Source organism: Leucoraja erinacea, chromosome 8, assembly GCF_028641065.1.
Source record: "Leucoraja erinacea ecotype New England chromosome 8, Leri_hhj_1, whole genome shotgun sequence".
In the NCBI taxonomy this organism is placed as follows: Eukaryota; Metazoa; Chordata; class Chondrichthyes; order Rajiformes; family Rajidae; genus Leucoraja; species Leucoraja erinaceus.
Window position 1 is genome coordinate 42,461,271 of NC_073384.1, and position 18,802 is coordinate 42,480,072.

Below are 18,802 nucleotides of genomic sequence, written 5' to 3' on the forward strand. Positions count from 1 at the left end.
GTGCCTGTATTCGCTTGAGTTTAGAAGGATGAGGGGGCACCTCATTGAAACTTACCAAATAGTGAAAGGCCTGGTGGATGTGGAGAGGATGTTTCCACCAGTGGAAGAGTCTAGGACCAGAGGCCGTAATCTCAGAATAAAAGGGACGTACCTTTAGAAAGAAGATGAGGAGGAATTTCTTTAGTGAATGGGTGGTGAATCTATGGAATTCATTGCCGCAGAAGAATGTGGAGGACAAGTCATCGGATATTTTTAAAGTGGAGATTAACAGGTTTTTGATTAGTAAGGGTGTCAAAGGTTGTGGGGAGAAGGCAGGGGAATGGGGTTGAGAGGTAAGGATAGACCTGCCACGATTTACTGGCGATGCAGACTCAATTGGCCGAATAGCCTATTTCCACTCCAATAGCTTGTGAAGATATGAACTTATGAACAATTTTTGCTGCGAGCTAGCACTTCAGTCTTCTTCCTCCTCGGTAGTTCCAAGAATTGAGAATGGCATGCATCCACTCAGAGATCGTGCTTCCTGACGTGGCTCATTAGGTCAACGTGGGAGTAGTAGACTTTGGCATGTCAGGGAAATAGTGTTCTACTACGACTGCTATTATCTTATAGGGACATGTTTCAACTACAGACTGGTGATCAATGCCAGGAAAAGGTAGTAAGGAGGGCAAATTTAATGCTAGCATTTATATCAAGAGGACTGGAATACAAAAGCAGAGATGTAATGCTGAGGCTCTAAAAGGCGCTGGTCAGGCCACATTTGGAGTACTCTGAGTAAATTTGGACCCCGTGTCTGAGGAAGGATGTGCTGGCTCTGGAGTGGGTCCAGAGGAGGTGTACAAGAATGATTCCAGGAATGAATGGGTTTGATGAGTGCTTGACAGCACTGGGCCTCTACTCGCTGGTGTTAAAAAGGTTAAGGGGGGAACCTCATTGAAACTTACAGAACAATGAAAGGCATAGATGGAGTAGTTGTGGAAAGGATGTTTCCGCTGGTGGGAGAGTCTAGGACCAGAGGTCATAGCCTCAGAATTAAAGGGTGCTCTTTTTGAAAGGAGGTGAGGAGGAACTTTGTTAGTCAGAGGGCAGTTAATTTATGGAACTCATTGTCACTGAGGGCTGTGGAGGCCCTCAGTAGATATTTTTAAGGCAGAGATAGACAAATTCTTGATTAGAACGGGTGTCAAGGGTTATGGGAGAAGGCAGGAAAATGGGATTGGGAGGCAGAGATCAGCCACGATTGAATGGTGGAGTAGACTCGATGGGCCAAATGACCTAATTCTCTCCTATAACGTGTATTTGTGAGCGTGAAACACTATCAATGTGACTGTAACTTTATGCTTTAGTCAGAGAGTGGTGAATCTACAGAATTAATTGCCACAGACAGCGGTGGAGGCCAAGTCATTGGGTATTATTAAAATGGAGATTGACAGGTTTGCGATTAGTAAGGATGTCAAAGGTTATGGTGAGAAGGCAGGAGAATTGGTTTGATAGGGAAAGGTAGATCAGCCATGATCGAATGGGGTAGAATGGGGCGAATGGCCTAATTCTGATCCTATGACTTATGAACACGAATTTATAGCCATTTGGATGTATTTAAAAGAGCCAACAAAATAATGGCAAAAGTGAAAGGGCAAACAATCTGTGCAAAATGTATCTATAGCTGGTTCATGAATTATTTTAAAGGAGCTTTGTCTAGAAAATATATGAATTGAATCAGATTTTGCCTACAAAAAATAGTGACAGAGCCTAGCATGCTGCAATAGGTGCAGTGCCCTCCAAATGTTTGAGACAAAGACTCATCGTTTGTTTATTTGCCTCTTGCAGTATAACCTTTGTATTTCTGTTCATGAAGTCTGTTGCGGAAAGTGGTCATTGACAAATCCACACCTGATTCCTGAAGCGCGTTTCTGATCTGTCGGGCAGGTGTTTGGGGATTTTTCTTTATTATAGAGAGAATTCTTCTGTCATCAGCTGTGGAGGTCTTTGGCCCGCCTGTCCCTTTGCGATTTGTAAGCTCACCAATGCTCTCTTTCTTCTTAATGATGTTCCAAACAGTTGATTTTGGTAAGCCTGAGGTTTGACTGGTGTCTCTAACAGTTTTATTCTTGTTTCTCAGTCTAATAATGGCTTATTTGACTTTCATTGGCACAACTTTTGTCCTCATGTTGATAAACAGCAATACAAGTTTCCAAAGGTGATGAAAAGACTGGAGGAAAGACTAGGTGCTGCGAGCTCTTTTATACCTGCATTAAGGAGGTGTTTAAATACACCTGAGCAATTACAAATGCCTGTGAAGCCATGTGTTCCAAACATTATGGTGCCCTGAAATGGGGGGACTATGTATAAACACAGCTGTAATTTCTACATGGTGAAACCAAAATGTATAAAAATACCCTCAAATAAAATCTGGCACTTTAACCACAAGTAATTTTTTTCTATTACAAATCGCAAATTGTGGAGTAAAGTGGCAAATAAATAGATGATGGATCTTTGTCCCAAACATGGTGGAGGGCACTGTATCTTCAAAGAAGATAACAGTTTCAAAAGCAAGAGGAATTTTATCTTGATCTGTTACAAATTATGGCTGTTTACTCCATGGATATCACAATATGTTTGAACATGCTTCTTTGTCCCGCTGATATTGTCTTCTGCTGTTGTTGGCCTCATCACGATCCAATTGGAACACAGATGTTATTCTGAACATCTAGAATATACAATGAGAACAGAAATAAGTGGGAGTTGGATAGGGCCAGTCAGCCCATTGTTCATTAAGATTAGGGTGGCACTGTAGTGCAGTGGTAGAGTTGTTGCCTTACAGTGCCACAGACCCGGGTTCGATCTTGACTACGGGCGCTGTCTGTAAGGAGTTTATACGATCTCCCTGTGACCACATGGGTTTTCTCTGGGTCCTCCGGTTTCCTCCCACATTCAAAAGACTTGCAGGTTTGTATGTTAATTGGCTTCTGTAAATTGCCTCTTGTGTGTAGGATGTGAATCTGGGATAACATGGAATTAGTGTACAGGTGATCTGTTGTCGGCGTGAACTCAGTGGGCTGAAGGGCCTGTTTCAACGTTGTATCTCTAAAACTAAAATTAAATTAATCACAGCTGATCATGTGGTTCAGTAGTACCTCTTGTTCTAACCTTTTACACTTTAGACTTTACAGATACAGTGCGGTAACAGGCCCTTCAGCCCACTGAGTCCGCGCCGACCAGCAATCACCCCTCACACTAACATTATCCTACACACTAGGGGCAATTTACAATTTTACCGTATCCAATTAACCTACAAGCCTGTACATCTTTGAAGTGTGGGAGGAAACCGGGGCACCCGGAGAAAACCCACGCGGTCATAGGGAGAATGTACAAACTCCATGCAGACAACACCCATAGTCAGGATCGAACCCATGTCTTTGGCACTGTTAGGCAACAGCTCTACTGCTACACCATCTGCCTTGTGGCTATTACCTTATTCAGGAAAGTTGAAGACTGGATCCGGCGGAATACGCGGAGGAGACCACCATTTGGCGGTCCAACGGGTAGAAAGGTGGACCCAGCAAAGCGTTGTGGAGGGTAATTAGGGCACAATGTTCACACAGAACACTGGTGGCCACCAACTGCATCTGACCTATCGCCAGCCGTCTTGACTATGTGGTGCCACTGGATCCAGATAGGCCAGGATGAGAGAGTGAGGCTGATGATTTGCGCAACTCTCCCTCACTTTAATCCAAATCAAGGGCAAGTCATGACTTCAGGACCCGTACCGTCCAACTGGGCGAGGCAAGATCACCACGGGAGTGCGTGCAGCTGAGAAGAAGCGCACTGCAGAAGCTCAGAGGAAACCCGCCGCGCGCAAGGCACGAGCCACTTCAACTTCTACTGCAGCACCCACCCAACTGTGTCCCATATGCGAGCGAGGCTTCCGGGCCCAGATCGGTCCCACCAGTCACCTCCGGACCCACAAACAAAAACACTGAAGTCATAGTCTTCTTCAACTATGAAGGATGAACAACAGCAGGCACCCACCTCTCACTGTGTAAAAACACTTGCCATGTACATGTCCTTAAATCTTTATCCTTCTCATTTTAAAGCTATGCCCTCTAGCTTTTGAAATTTCCACCCTGGGAAAAAGGTTCTGATTATCTACATCCCAAAATGTTATATTAGCTCTCCCCTCAACCTACAACATTTCTCTTCCAGAGAAAATAATCGAAGTTTGTCCAACCTCTCTTTAAAGCTAATCCCCTCAAATCCAGGCAGCATTCTGGTAAACCTCTTCTGCACATTTTGTAAAGCCTCCACATTAAACCTCCAGCCAGAAAACAAAACGCCCTTCGACTACAACCTTCTTTTTTCCATGAGTAAGCTAGTCCTGAATCCAAACAACAAATCAATGAAAGTGCTGGAGTAACTCAGCAGGTCAGGCAACATCTCTGGAGAAAATGGATAGATGACGTTTTGAGTTGGGGCCCTTCTTTATGCTGATTGTAGCAGGGAGAGTGGGGGATACAACTGGAAGAAGGAAAAGACAAGCTAAATCGGGGCCGGCAGCAGATGATGTTAGGCAAGGAGGTTCCCTGATACGCTGACATTTGGCTGGAGACAGGTTTGAGCCCAAGAAGGATACATAATTGGGAACTGCAGAACTAGTTAACTAGAACTGTAAAACTCGTTAACTAGAACTGTAGAACTAGTTAACCGACAGCTAGTGGAGGAAGGGGGGGGGGGAAGGGGAAGAGGGAGGGGAATGGGAAGAGAGAGGGAAATAGAGAAGGTAGAAAAGAAAACAGGAAAGATGTGGAGATATTTGTCCTCTCAACCAAATCATCTGATACAAGTTGAAAATTGCTGGGGCCACAACATTGGTGCCTGTGGTCACTGCCATCCAACCTGAAAATGACCTGTTATTCTACTCTCTGCTCAGTCCAAATCAATATATTATTCCCAATCCCTTGTTCTCCAATTTTGTTTAATAACTTCTTAAATGACATTCAATTGAAAGCTCTCTAAAGGTCATTCCCTCCTATGTATTTTGTCAGTTATGTTAAAATCTTTAGTCATAACCATAACTATAATCATAAAAATGTACTAAAAAGTAATAACATTTTCTCTAAAGTTACAATGTTGGATATCACAAGAGCAGTGGCAAAGGTTTAGTTTAGAGCTATGGGACTTTGTTATTATACAGTGTGGTTGTATGGTACAGCAGCACTATGATTGTTACAATCTAGTTTAGTTTAGTCTAGAATAACACCATGGAAACAGGCCCTTTAGCCCACTGAGTCCGCACTGACCAACGTCCACTCATACTCTATCCTACACCCTAGGGGCAAATAACAGAAGCCAATTAACCTACAAATCTGCACATGTTTTGAATGTGAGAAGAAACTGGAGCACCAGGAGAAAACCCATGCAATCACAGGGGCACCGGGAGAAAACCCATGCAGTACAAACTCCGTACAACCAGCAGCCATAGTCAGGGTCGAACCTGGGTCTCTGGCGCTGTAACTCTACCGCTGGGGCACTGGGAGATCTGGGCTATTGATCTGGAGATATGAGTTCAAATCAGGCCAAGAAGCTGGGAAATTTAAATTTGAGTTGTGAAATGAATCAAGAATGAGATTGCTGGATTGGTGTCAAAAATGCATCTGGTTTATTAATGCCCAGCATGCACACCCTGGCTTATATGTGACATGAACAAAGTTGACTCCTGAAAAAGAGTGCTATTTTAAATCCGGTACCTATGCAGGTACATAGTTCCTTGAAATTGCCGCCACAGGTAGATAGGGTGGTCAAAAAGGCTTTCGGCACATTAGCCTTCATCAGTCAGAGTATTGAACATAGAAGTTGGAAGGTCAGTTGTACAAGATATTTGGTAAGGCCACATTTAGTGCATTGTGTTCAGTTCTGGTCACCATGTTATAGGAAAGATATTGTCAAACTAGAAAAGGTGCAGAGTAGATTTACAAGAATGTTGCCATTGCTTAATGGTCCCAAAAAGGACAACATGACTCAATGGTTCCTTTAAATATTTTTTTTTCTCCAGCTGAAACTATTTTTCGTTACAACTGAGCAAAAGTTAAAGAATACTGAAAGCAGGATTGAAGGTTAGAGATGACTGAGGAATTGTTTTTCGATAATGAAAGTGTTCTTGTATCCTGCAAGAACCTCAGAAACTCCAGAAGCATATTCTCAGATACAGGTTTAGTATTCATGTCATAGAAACATAGAAACATAGAAACATAGAAAATAGGTGCAGGAGGAGGCCATTCGGCCCTTCGAGCCAGCACCACCATTCATTGTGATGATGGCTGATCGTCCCCTATCAATAACCTGTGCCTGCCTTCTCCCCATATCCCTTGACTCCACTAGCCCCTAGAGCTCTATCTAACTCTCTCTTAAATCCATCCAGTGATTTGGCCTCCACTGCCCTCTGTGGCAGGAAATTCCATAAATTCACAACTCTCTGGGTGAAAAAGTTTTTTCTCACCTCAGTCTTAAATTACCTCCCCTTTATTCTAAGGCTGTGGCCCCTGGTTCTGGACTCGCCCAACATTGGGAAAATTTTTCCTGCATCTAGCTTGTCCAGTCCTTTTATAATTTTATATGTTTCTATAAGATCCCCCTCATCCTTCTAAACTCCAGTGAATACAAGCCTAGTCTTTACAATCTTTCCTCATATGACAGTCCCGCCATCCCAGGGATCAATCTCGTGAACCTACGCTGCACTGCCTCAATCACAAGGATGTCCTTCCTCAAATTAGGAGACCAAAACTGTACACAATACTCCAGATGTGGTCTCATCAGAGCCCTATACAACTGCAGAAGAACCTCTTTACTCCAATACTAAAATCCTCTTGTTATGAAGGCCAATATTCCATTAGCTTTCTTCACTGCCTGCTGTACCTGTAAGCCAACTTTCAGTGACCGGTGTACAAGGATGCCCAGGTCTCGCTGCACCTCCCCCTTACCTAACCTAACCCCGTTTGAGATAATAATCTACCCCCTTGTTTTTGCCACCAAAGTGGATAACCTCACATTTATCTATATTATACTGCATCTGCCACGCATCTGCCCACTCACTCAACCTGTCCAGGTCACCCTGCAACCTCCTAACATCCTCTTCACAGCTCACTCTGCCACCCAGCTTTGTGTCATCCGCAAACTTGCTAGTGTTGCTCCTAATTCCCTCTTCCAAATCATTAATATATATGGTAAACAGTTACGGCCCCAACACCGAGCCTTGCGGCACTCCACTCGCCACTGCCTGCCATTCTGAAAAGGACCCGTTCACTCCTACTCTTTGCTTCCGGTCTGCCAACCAATTTTCTATCCATGTCAACACCCTACCCCAACACCATGTGCTCTAATTTTAGTCACCAGTCTCCCGTGCGGGACCTTATCAAAGGCTTTCTGAATGGTTAGATACACTACATCCACTGGCATCTCTTCATCCATTTTACTCGTCACATCCTCAAAAAATTCCAGAAGATTAGTCAAGCATGATTTCCCTTTCATAAATCCGTGTTGACTTGGACTAATCCTTTTACTGCTATCCAAATGCCCCATTATTACCTCTTTAATAATTGACTCCAACATCTTTCCCACCACCGGTCAGGCTAACTGGTCTGTAATTCCCTGTTTTCTCTCTCGCTCCTTTCTTGAAAAGTGGGATAACATTAGCTATCCTCCAATCCACAGGAACTGATCCTGAATCTATTGAAAATTGGAAAATGATCACCCATGCATCCACTATTTCTAGAGCCACCTCCCTGAGGACCCTGGGATGCAGATCATCAGGCCCAGGGGATTTATCATCCTTCAGTCCCATTAGCCTACCCAATACTATTTCTCACCTAATGAAAATTTATTTCAGTTCCTCTACCCCCTTAGATCCTCTGTCCTCCAGTACATCTGGGAGATTGTTTGTGTCTTCCTTAGTGAAGACAGTACCTATTCAACTCTTCTGCTATTTCCTTGTTGCCTATAATAATTTCACTCATGTCTGCCTTCAAGGGACCCACATTTGACTTTGCTACTCTTTTTTCCTTAACATATCTAAAGAAGCTTTTACTGTCCTTTATATTCCTTGCCAGCTTCCCCTCGTACTTCATCTTTTCAGCCCGTATTGCCCGTTTTGTTTCCTTCTGTTGTCCTATGAAAGTTTCCCAATCCTCTGGCTTCCAGCTACTCTTTGCTGTGTTATCCATCTTTTCTTTTAGTTTTATTCTATCCCTAACTTCTCTTGTCAGCCACGGTTGCCTCCCACTTCCCTTAGAATCTTTCTTCCTTTTTGGAATGAAATGATCCTGCGTCTCCCGGATTATGCCCAGAAATTCCTGCCGTTGCTGTTCCACCGTCATTCCTGCTAGGATCCCTTTCCAGTCTACTTTGGCCAGCTCCCCTCTCATGCCTTCATAGTCCCCTTTGTTCAATTGCATCACTGCCACTTCCGATTTAACGTTCTCCTTCTCAAATTGTAAATTAAAACTAATCATATTATGATCACTACCTCCAAGCGGTTCCTTTACCTCGAGTTCTCTTATCATATCTGGTTCATTGGACAACACTACATCCAGAATTGCCTTTTCTCTGTCGGCTCCATTACAAGCTGCTCTAAGAATCCATCTCGGAGGCATTCTACTAACTCTCTTTCTTGGGGTCCTGAACCAACATGATTTTCCCAGTCTACCTGCATATTGAAATCCCCCATCACCACAGTGGCATTACCTTTGTTACATGTCCAGGGCTTTGGAACTGGTTAAAAGCTTCTCAGCAGAGTATTTGCACAAACAAAAGAAACTGCTTATTTTTGGAGACAACTTTAACAATGCCAGAGCTGTGTTCTATTTAAAATCACAATGCAGCTTAAATTGTAAGCTGATGAAGCAGACCCGGCCATAAAACCGTCAAAAGCAAGCAATGGTACTTATTGGCTCAATTTGCAAGCCTTAAAGATGAAGGGTACATTTGGGAATCCAGTGTTTCTTATCAGTAATTCTTCGACAAAATGCATCAAATGCATTCAAATAAAGTTTTCTTTGTCTGTATATACAAAAAGAAATGTATTGCATTGAATCTGCCGTGATTATTGAGTGCACATTAAATCATCCATTCAAATTGGGCTTTTGAGATAACATATAATTTTATGTTATAAATTATAGGAGCAGAATTAATCTCTTCGACCCATCCAGACTACTCAATCAAGGCCATTCAATCATGTCCAATCTATCTCCCCCCTCAACCCCTTTCTCCTGCCTTCTCTCCATTACCCCTGACACACTTACTCATCAGGAATCTGTCAATCTCCGCCTTAGAATTATCCACTGATGGCCTCCACAGCCATCTGTGGCAATGAATTCCACAGATTCTCCACCCTCTTACTAAAGAGATTCCTCCTCATCTCTTTTCTAAAGGGTGGTGATAGTTTTCAGTCTATTCTCGCTTCTTCCAGATGTGTCCAACAACAAATTATCTGAGTAATGTTCTGATTCGGACTCCTCTTGAGGAGACATCAATTCCAAGGGTTTGCTCCACCAGTTTCGGGTTTCTTTTGTTTAGAGATACAGCATGGAAACAGGACCTTTGGCCCATAGAGTGCACACCGACCATCAATCACCCGTTCACATTAGTTTTATGTTGTCCCACTTTCTCCTCCTCTCCCCACGCAGTCACAGGGAGAATGTACAAACTCCGTCTGGATAAACACCCATAGTCAGGATAAAATCCGGGTCTCGGGCGCTGAAAGGCAGCAACTCTGCCGCTGCACCACCGTGTCGCCCGAGAACATTTTCTTTGTAAATGGCGCCAAAATATAGGGACTGTGCATTTGTGGGTTGTGTTAAAGAATTTCACTGTGCTATGCACATGCGACAATAAAGAACTATTGAACCATTGAACAATCTGCCACAAAGGAGTCCAGTGAGAGGGCTGCAGCATTAAACAGGCCTGCCAGACCAAGCAGCCAAATAAACTGGGCTCCACATTCCCTACAAATTCAGACATGAAATCTCCTGTTCCAATTTAAAAGTGACTTGAGATAAATAAATTATCTGAATTGTAATGTAGTAAGTGTGTTTTTGTATTCACTCCAGTCACAAGAAAACTGTTCTGGGTTAACACTAAACATCGTTTAAACATCCATGCAGGGATAGGAGGGGTAAGGATCACGTGGAGGTAGAGGAAATTAGTTTACCTTTGGATCATGTTCGGCATGGACATTGTGGGCAGAAGGACCTGATCATTTGCTGTACTTTTCTATGTTATACAATTTCTATCCACCTTTGTCAAGCTTTCAGATCTGCCTTAACTTTAGTAGTAAGCAGATGGAACTCTTGCCCTTTCGTAAATATGTGATGATTTTGCTAATAATCATTCAGGTCAAAGTTACGCTGTATCTCTATTCCCCTAATGATTTATACACCTCAGCCTCCTGCGCTCAAGGAATAAAGTCCTAGTCTGCTCAACCTCTCCCTATACCTCAAGCCCTTGAGTCCTGGCCACACCCTTGTCTCAGTGCAATCTACTATTCTAACACTTCCACTGATTTTAAGTTTGATCGCACTTATTTATAGCAATATTTTACTGAGACGTATTTGACAATATGGATGTCACTGTACCCAAGTGATGATACAGTACCATTGAACCATTATGTACATGTGATGATAAAGTACCATTGAACCGTTAAGAATTAGGGAAGTGAGATAACAAGTTGGTTTTAGGATGGAGACTGGGAAGAGAAGGGATGGATAGGACAAGGGAAACATCTCAGGTGAGGTAGCAAGGTGATCTGAAAAAAATGAAATGAAATGAAATGAAATGAAATGATTCAATTTATTGTCATTGTCAGTGTACAGTACAGAGACAACGAAATGCATTTTTAGCATCTCCCTTGAAAGGGAGACACAGGGCGTTGCGGTGTGCCCGCGCCTGCCGCCGTAACGGGCAGATAGATTAATGAGGGAAGGTAGAGAGAGAGAGAGCAAACAAACAGAGGGGCATTTAAAGGCATTGAAATGCTGGTCAGAGTTGGCACTGAATCTGAAACTGAGAGGTAAATACTCAGAAGGTCAGGCAGCTATTATTATGCAAGGAAAGGCACAAAATGCTGAAGAACGGACCTGAACCGAAACATCATCTTTCCATGTTCTCCAGGGATGCAACTGACTGGTTTACTCCAGCATTTTGTATCCTATTGTGTAAACCAGCATCAGCATTTCCTTGTTTCTACATTGGGTTATCACTACACTTGGATAATCTTGCAGTGGAACTGACATGATCCAAACATTGGCACAGTTGGTAGAGCTGCTGCCTCACAGCACCAGAGACACGGGTTCGAACATGGCCTCGGATTGCACATTCTCCCTGTGATCGTGCGGGTTTCCTCCGGGTGCTCCGGTTTCCTCCCAGATCCCAAAGACGTGTGGGTTTGTAGGTTAATTGGTTGCTGTAAATTGCCCTGAGCATGCAGAAAGTGGATGCGAGAAGTGGACCAACATCTAGCTAGTGTGAATGAGCGATCAATGGCCGGTGGTGTGGTGCCCATTAAATGGGCTGAATGGCCCATTTCCTCACTGTATCTGTAAAGTAAACTAAACTACAGTATACAAATAGTTTAATTCATTTTGCACAAGTGTGTTCATAAGATCATGTGATAGGAGTAGAATTACGGCCCATCAAGTCTACTGCACCATTTAATCATGGCTGATCTATCTCTCCCTCCTAACCCCATTCTCTTGCCTTCCCCCCCATAACTGACACTTGTACTAATCAGGAATCTATCTATCTCTGCTTTAAATATATCCACTAACTGCCTTCACAGTCTATTGTGGCAAAGAATTTCACAGATTCACCAGCCACTGACTAAAACAATTCCACCTCATCTCCTTCCTAAAAGAACGTACTTTAATTCAATGAGGCCCTCCCCCATTCTTTTAAACTCCAGCGAGTACAGGCCCAGTGCTGACAAATGCTCATCATATGTTAACCTACTCATTCCTAGGATCATTCTTGTAAACATCTTCTGGATCGTCTCCAGAGCCAGCACATCCATCCTCAGATATGGTGCCTAAAATTGCTCACAATATGCTGAATGACCAGCACCTTATAGAGCCTCAGCATTACATCCCTGTTTTTGTATACAAGCCCTCTCGAAATAAATGTTGAAATAAATGAACGGTAAAACTTTTGGGATATGCTGGACGAGAGTTACTAACATTGGTCTTCCTATGTAGCTTCACCTCTTGATATTAATTTTGCTGGTCCTCGAGATTTTAACATGGTTGGCGGTATTTCTGAAGAAATGTTGAAGCATCACTTCTGGGGATGTCAATGCTAAACAACAATGTTGACAGAATAATATTGTCTCAGTAATGCTCGTTGAGAATATTAATATTGCAAATTACAGCTGTGTTAGTGTGGTACAAATTAGTATGACTGTTTTTGATGTTAACATTTGAAAGATAAATTTCAGTCCTCACCTCTTGGGCAGTAATTTAGCAGAGTTAATCACCTTCTTGTCATAGAAATTATGTGATTTTCATTCAAGAGCTCAACCCCACCAAATTATGAATGTGCAAATTAAGACATGTAATATACACCATTTACTGAGAAACACAAAGAGCTGGAGGAACTCAGTAGGTCAGGCAACATCTCCAGAGAAAATTAATGTTGGCTATTATGATGAGATTACACTATTTTTCATGAGACATGAGTCAAGATTATTTTATTGTCATATGTCACGAAACAGAACCATTAAATTCTTACGTGCGGCAGCACAACAGAATATGTAAACACTGTGCTCTGTAAAGCCTTTAATAAATTCTTTGTTTGCCATTTTCAGGATTACTGATTTTCATCAATAGAATGTTTCCTATTAGTCCTGAATGCATATTAAGGTTGTACAGTGTACCAAACCTTTCTGAAGCCTCTCAAAGAAATATCCTGCATTGACAATGATAGCTTGGCAGTGCTGCTAGTAGAGTTGTTGCCACATAGTTCCAGCAACCCCAGTTCGATCCTGACCTCGGGTGCTGTCTGTGTGGAGTTTGCACATCCATCCGGCGACTCCATGGGTTTCCTCCCACATTCCAAAGATGTGCGGGTTTGTAGATTAATTTGCATCTGTAAATTGCCCCTTGTGTAGGATGAGAAATTGGGATAACATAGAACTACATAGTGTACTGGTGATCGCTGGTCAGCATGGACTCAGTGGGCCGAAGGACTTGTTTCCATGCTGTATCTCAAAACTAAACTAAACTAAAGGGCTGGTTCCACTGTACGAGGTCATTTCGGAGTTCTCCCGAGTTTTCCCCTGATTTGAACTCGGAAAATGTCCGTAGCGGGTCCGTAGGAGTTCGTGGATGTCTCGTAGTGGCTCGTACGAGTAAAAAGTAACCATTTTTTTCATCACCAGTATTTATTTACTCGTGGACTTTTTTCACAGTGTTGAAAAAACTTCAAGAGTTTACCGGATTTTCCGAGTACCTACCGTTACTCGTACAAGCCGCTGCGAGACATCCACAAACTCCTACGAACCCACTACGGACAATTTCCGAGTTCGAATCAGGGGAAAACTCGGGAGAACTCTTGAATTACCTTATACAGTGGGACAGGCCCTTAAAACTGAAACGTTGGGAGAAAGTGCAGATTCCACACAGACAGCACCGAAGGTCAGAATTAAACCTGATTTTAATTTAGTTTAGAGATACAGTATGAAAACACACTCTTCAGCCCATCGAGTCCACTCCGACCATTGGTCACCCTGTCACGGAGTTCTATGTAATCCCACTTTCGCATCCACACCTTACATGCTAGAGACAATTTACTGAGCCTTATTACCCTGTAAACCCGCACGTCTCTGGGATGTGGGAGGAAACCGGAGCACCCAGAGAAATCCTATGGAGTCACTGGATGCATGTGCAAATTCCACACAGACAGCACCTGAGCTCAGGATCGACCGGGGTTACAGGAACTGTGTGGCAATAACTCTACTAGCAGCACCGCTGAGCTACCATTGTGAATGCAGCATATTTATTCGAGAGGCTTCAGGAAAGTTTGTTACCCTGCACCACCTTAATATGCATTCAATTCTAATAGGAAACATTCTGCTGATTGGAATCAGTGATCCTGAAGAAGGCAAACAAAGAGTTCATTATGGGTTTTCCAGAGCACTGTGTTTACATATTTATTGTGCTGCTACAAGTAAGAATTTCAATGTCCTGTCTTCCCCAGTGTAAAGAAGGCTAATGGGTGACCTTACAGAGGGCTATAGAATCATGAGGGACTTAGAAAAGGTAAATGGTCACAGTCATTTATCCCAGGATAAGGGAGTCAAAAACTAGAGGGGATATTTTAAGGTGAGAGGGAACAGACTTACAAAGAACCGGAGGAGCATGTTTTTTTCACATCGAGGTTGAACAAATGGAACAAGCTGTGGTAGAAGATGGAACAATTGAGGAAGTGGTAGAGGCTAGAACAATTACAAAATTCAGAAGATCTTTTGACTGATGATTAGAGGGTTATGGGCCTAATGCAAAAATAGACACAAAATGCTGGAGCAACTCAGCGGGTCAGGCAGCATTGTCCCCGCCCCACCCTAGTCGTCCTGCTAGTTCCACAGTTCAAATCCATATTTCCCTTTGTTATGACCTCTTTCACAGCCAACAGTGGACCATTGGGCTCCACCTTTCCTTTGTCCTCAGTCATCGGCTCTGATTTGTTTTGAACCTTTTCATACCTCCAGTTTCCCTCTCCCCTGACTCACAACCTGAAGAAGGGTGTTGACCCGAAACGTCACTTGTTCCTTTTCTCCAGAGAAGCTGCCTAATCCACTGAGTTACTCCAGTGTTTTGTGTCTCCCTGCAGGCAAATGGAACTTGCTCTGGAAGGCAACTTGGTCAGTATGAATGAGTTGGTCCAAAGGGCCATTTTCAGTGTCCGTATAATTCTATGACTATGACATGGAATACAATAGCAATTAATTACAATTCTTGAGTGGCCAGTTTATGTATTCATAGATACATGGACAATAGGTGCAGGAGCAGGCCATTCGGCCCTTGGAGCCAGCGCCGCCATTCAATGTGATCATGGCTGATCATCCCAATCAGTACCACAATCCTGCCTCCTCCCCATACCCCTTGATTCTACTAGCCCTAAGAGCTCTATCTAACTCTCTTTTGAATGCATCCAATGAATTGGCCTCCACTGCCTTCTGAGGCAAAGAATTCCACAAATTCACAACTCTCTGTGTGAAAAAGTTTTTCTTCATCTCAGTTCTAAATGGCCAACCCCTTATTCGTAAACTGTGGCCCCTGGCTCTGGACTCACCCAACATCGGGAACATGTTCCAATCCTTTAATCATTTCATATGTTTCTATAAGATCCCCTAAATTCCAGTGAATCCCAGTCGCTCCATTCTTACATCATATAACAGTCCGGCCATCCTGGGAATTAACCATGTGAACCTACGCTGCACTCGCTCAATAGCAAGAATGTCCTTCCTCAAATTAGGAGACCAAAACTGCACACAATGCTCCAGGTGCGGTCTCACCAGGGCCCTGTACAACTGATACCTCGTTATACCGTGTTCACCTTGAAAAAGATGAAGAAGGGATATTCAGCTCAGAGCAGTATTGAGATCTTTGCACATAGAGGCTCCCTCAATACAAACAGAATACTGGAGTAAGATAACAACCTTCACACCAAATACTGTTTTTATTTTAGAAAAGATAAGATGCCAGATTCATGTAATTTGGCTGTTTTGACTCCTACATCCAGGGCTCCACAAATTCATCCAGCAGGACACTTTAGATGTCTCTGCAATACTTAAATGAAACAGCCGTTGAAATAATGAGAGAAAACTTACCATCATCTGTAAGGGTTTTCTGCGTCGAGCTTTCGCCCGACCTAAGGTCCCTGTGGTTTGCTCTGGTCCCTCGACCAGGCCGCGCACACTGGTTCAACCAGATCAGATTTGAAGACCTGGGTTTAAACAGGAAAAAACCTTTATTTAGCGGTTGGGACTATGGTACATGAATACTTTGACACAGTTCTATAAGGCATATGCATAATTACAGTTCCTGGTTCAGGATCATAGACGCAATAACTACGATACAATACTCGAGTGCGGGAACGTACGGCACATCGTAAAATTTGCCAGCACATCTACACTTACACCCACGTTAATATAACCCCCTCCCCCTCCCCTCTACACTAAACTATGTCCAGAATGTGCAGGATCGGGGTACATGCTCACCATGGGGCGATTACTGAGGTTACTGGCTGGTCGTGCTGCTTCCTCCGATTAGGTGGCTGTGGAAGGGTCGTCGGCGGTCGTCTCGGTCTTTCGGGTGGTCCCGGGGGTTCACCTCGCCAAGGGGTCCTACTGCTTTCCTTTTATTTCCACGTGGCGGGGACTCCAGCCGGAGTGTGCGACACACTAGACACCGTGTACTTTTTAAGCACTGTCCTGTGTCCTCTCTCTCTCTCCGCAAGTCTCCAGATTCGTTCAGTGATTCCTTCTGTGTCTCCCTCCTTTTTCCTTTCTTAAACCCAAAAATCGTGGCCAGTTATTCTAATCCTGACCCGTCCTATCTCCCGCCAGATCTCGGGATCTCTTTGCTTACAAGATGGGTTTCGAGCTCTCTCTATGTTCTGCGTTATGTCCGGGAGTACCGGTGATGGCTAGACGGTCTGTTAATTTGTTTCTCGATAAGAGGTGATGGGTTTAACTGCTTTTCCCATCACTGGCCAGGTAGATTTCTATGGGCTATAGTGCTCCCTTAACGAGATTAACTATGTAGGTCGGCTTGGGGCATTGTGATGCCTGCTGATGTCAGCGCCCCAGTGTCTGGACTTCGACCTGGTTTCGGGGGTTTCTGCATGGCCAATATCCATCTATTGTTCAGGCCGTGACTTTGCAGAAACCCAGAGACTGGGCTGTGGGGTTTCACTTTTGTGGCTGGTCACGAGGTCCCGCGGCCATCTTGGGCCCCACTGATTGTGACATCCCTTGTTAAAACTGACCACAGCTTTTCTCTCTCTCAGTCCCAGTCCCGTATAAAAAAATGTCCAAAATACAGCTCTTTGGTTTTGTTGATTGTAGCATGAGGGAAAATTTCTCAACTCTTACAGCCCCTCCTGTTGATTTGCATAACCCCAGTTTATCGAATCAATTAAATAATGTGGTTGAGCAATGTTTTCCCGATTCCCCACTACCAGACCCCTGAGGTTTTAACTAACTAGTGCCCCATTACGAACATACAGTCCCCATCTTTTAGGCTGACCTATACTGTCCGTGTCCCGGGCCAAACTATATTACAAACATTTGCATTTTGTGTCTACCTATACACTTACACCTTGCCCCAGGCCGATGCCTCCGCCGTCCTCCTGCTGGTGTAGGGCTTTAATGTAGGACATGAAAACAAAACCACAGCAAAACGATACATTTTCGTGCATTCTTTCAAAACAATCACTTTTTTTCCACCATTTTGAAAAGGACAATACAAAACACAGTTCACTCGGTGTGGAGGGGGCCCGTCCTCCTAGCAGCTTGCGGCTGGGTCCTGCTCGCCCACCCGCACATAATGGTCTCTCCATTCCCCTTTATTTACCCGGTCATTGAGGCGCTGCCCTCCTTTACATTTCACACATAGTAAATATAACACTATTCCTGCTTGTACAATAACTAATGCGTGTGACGCTATCCTAACCCAAGACGGGACCTCGATAGTGGTGAACAGGTCCCACCATGGTGGAACCACAATGTCCAATATCTCAGACCCTATCTCTCTTGTCTTTTGCTCCAGGGTGTAAAAGTGCCTTTGTGATACGGCGACTGCCTTTAACAGGGTTGTGAGATGTTCGGGGAGAGGGGGAATGGCGTACCCGAAATGCGCTACAAATCGCTGCAGGTCGGTGAAGTTTTTCTGTACAGTTAGGTGAACCGTGGAGGGTTCAGGAATGGGGACATATCGCTGCTGTGCCACTTGAACCTCTGCCCTGGGTTTAAAACAGAAGCTGCTGTCCCTTACCGGACACGAACCGTGCTGCCCGTGTCAATAGTGCTGCACGGCAGTGGTAACACAATAGGTGCCACCCCCATATATGCCACCTGTGGGGGCACATGGCCCTGTGCCATTACCTCCATGGTACAATTCATTAGGCTTCGCGCCAACAGTCCTGAATCCGCACTGCTGTTTCAAAAGGACATTCAAGTGCTGAGGACACAATATAATATGTGCTCCCCGGCTCCGACACCCCGAGAGGTCAGTACCCGTCATCGACTGCTCCCAGCGGGTGACGTACGGTGGGACCGCTGCATAGCGAATATGAATGACTCCAATGTTCTCCACCCTGTATACCGGTGCGGGCCTTGTCATCTTGCCCAACACCGGCATCCGCACCACTATTCCCATGATTGTGTGGCTTGATTGGCCACAATCTGCAGGAACAGGGCCTGCCTCCGACGCTAACCTGAGCTGGCACGGGGTGAGCGCGTTCTGGAAGGGTAGCTGCGCTTGTAGGTGTTTGTTACTGATCCAGGATGGGACCAATCCTTATTTCAGGTCCTCGAGGTTGCAGCGGCCCTCGCCCAGCAACCACGCCCCGTACAGTACGCACACCTCATTTTGCGCTGCCTGATCGGACGCGTTCCGATCTTCCCTAACATTGCGTTCACCGCACCGGCATGCCTTTCCAGCTCAGCGATGATCTCGCGCAGGTGTAGTGTCATCGCCTGGTCCTCATGCAGCTCGGACCCGGCGACCTTGTTCCCATCCGTGAGGATGCCTTTCAACTG

At 44.3% G+C, this 18,802-nt stretch overlaps 1 long non-coding RNA gene across 1 annotated transcript; it reads right to left on the reverse strand.

The window, feature by feature from the left end:
* Positions 1-251: 251 nt before the first annotated feature.
* LOC129699619 (uncharacterized) lies at positions 252-17,208 on the reverse strand. Its single transcript, XR_008723883.1, has 3 exons — positions 16,259-17,208; positions 15,869-15,984; positions 252-2,707 (listed from the first exon to the last, which is right to left on the reverse strand). It is a non-coding gene; the product is annotated as an uncharacterized LOC129699619 (long non-coding RNA).
* Between the last annotated feature and the right edge of the window lie 1,594 nt (positions 17,209-18,802).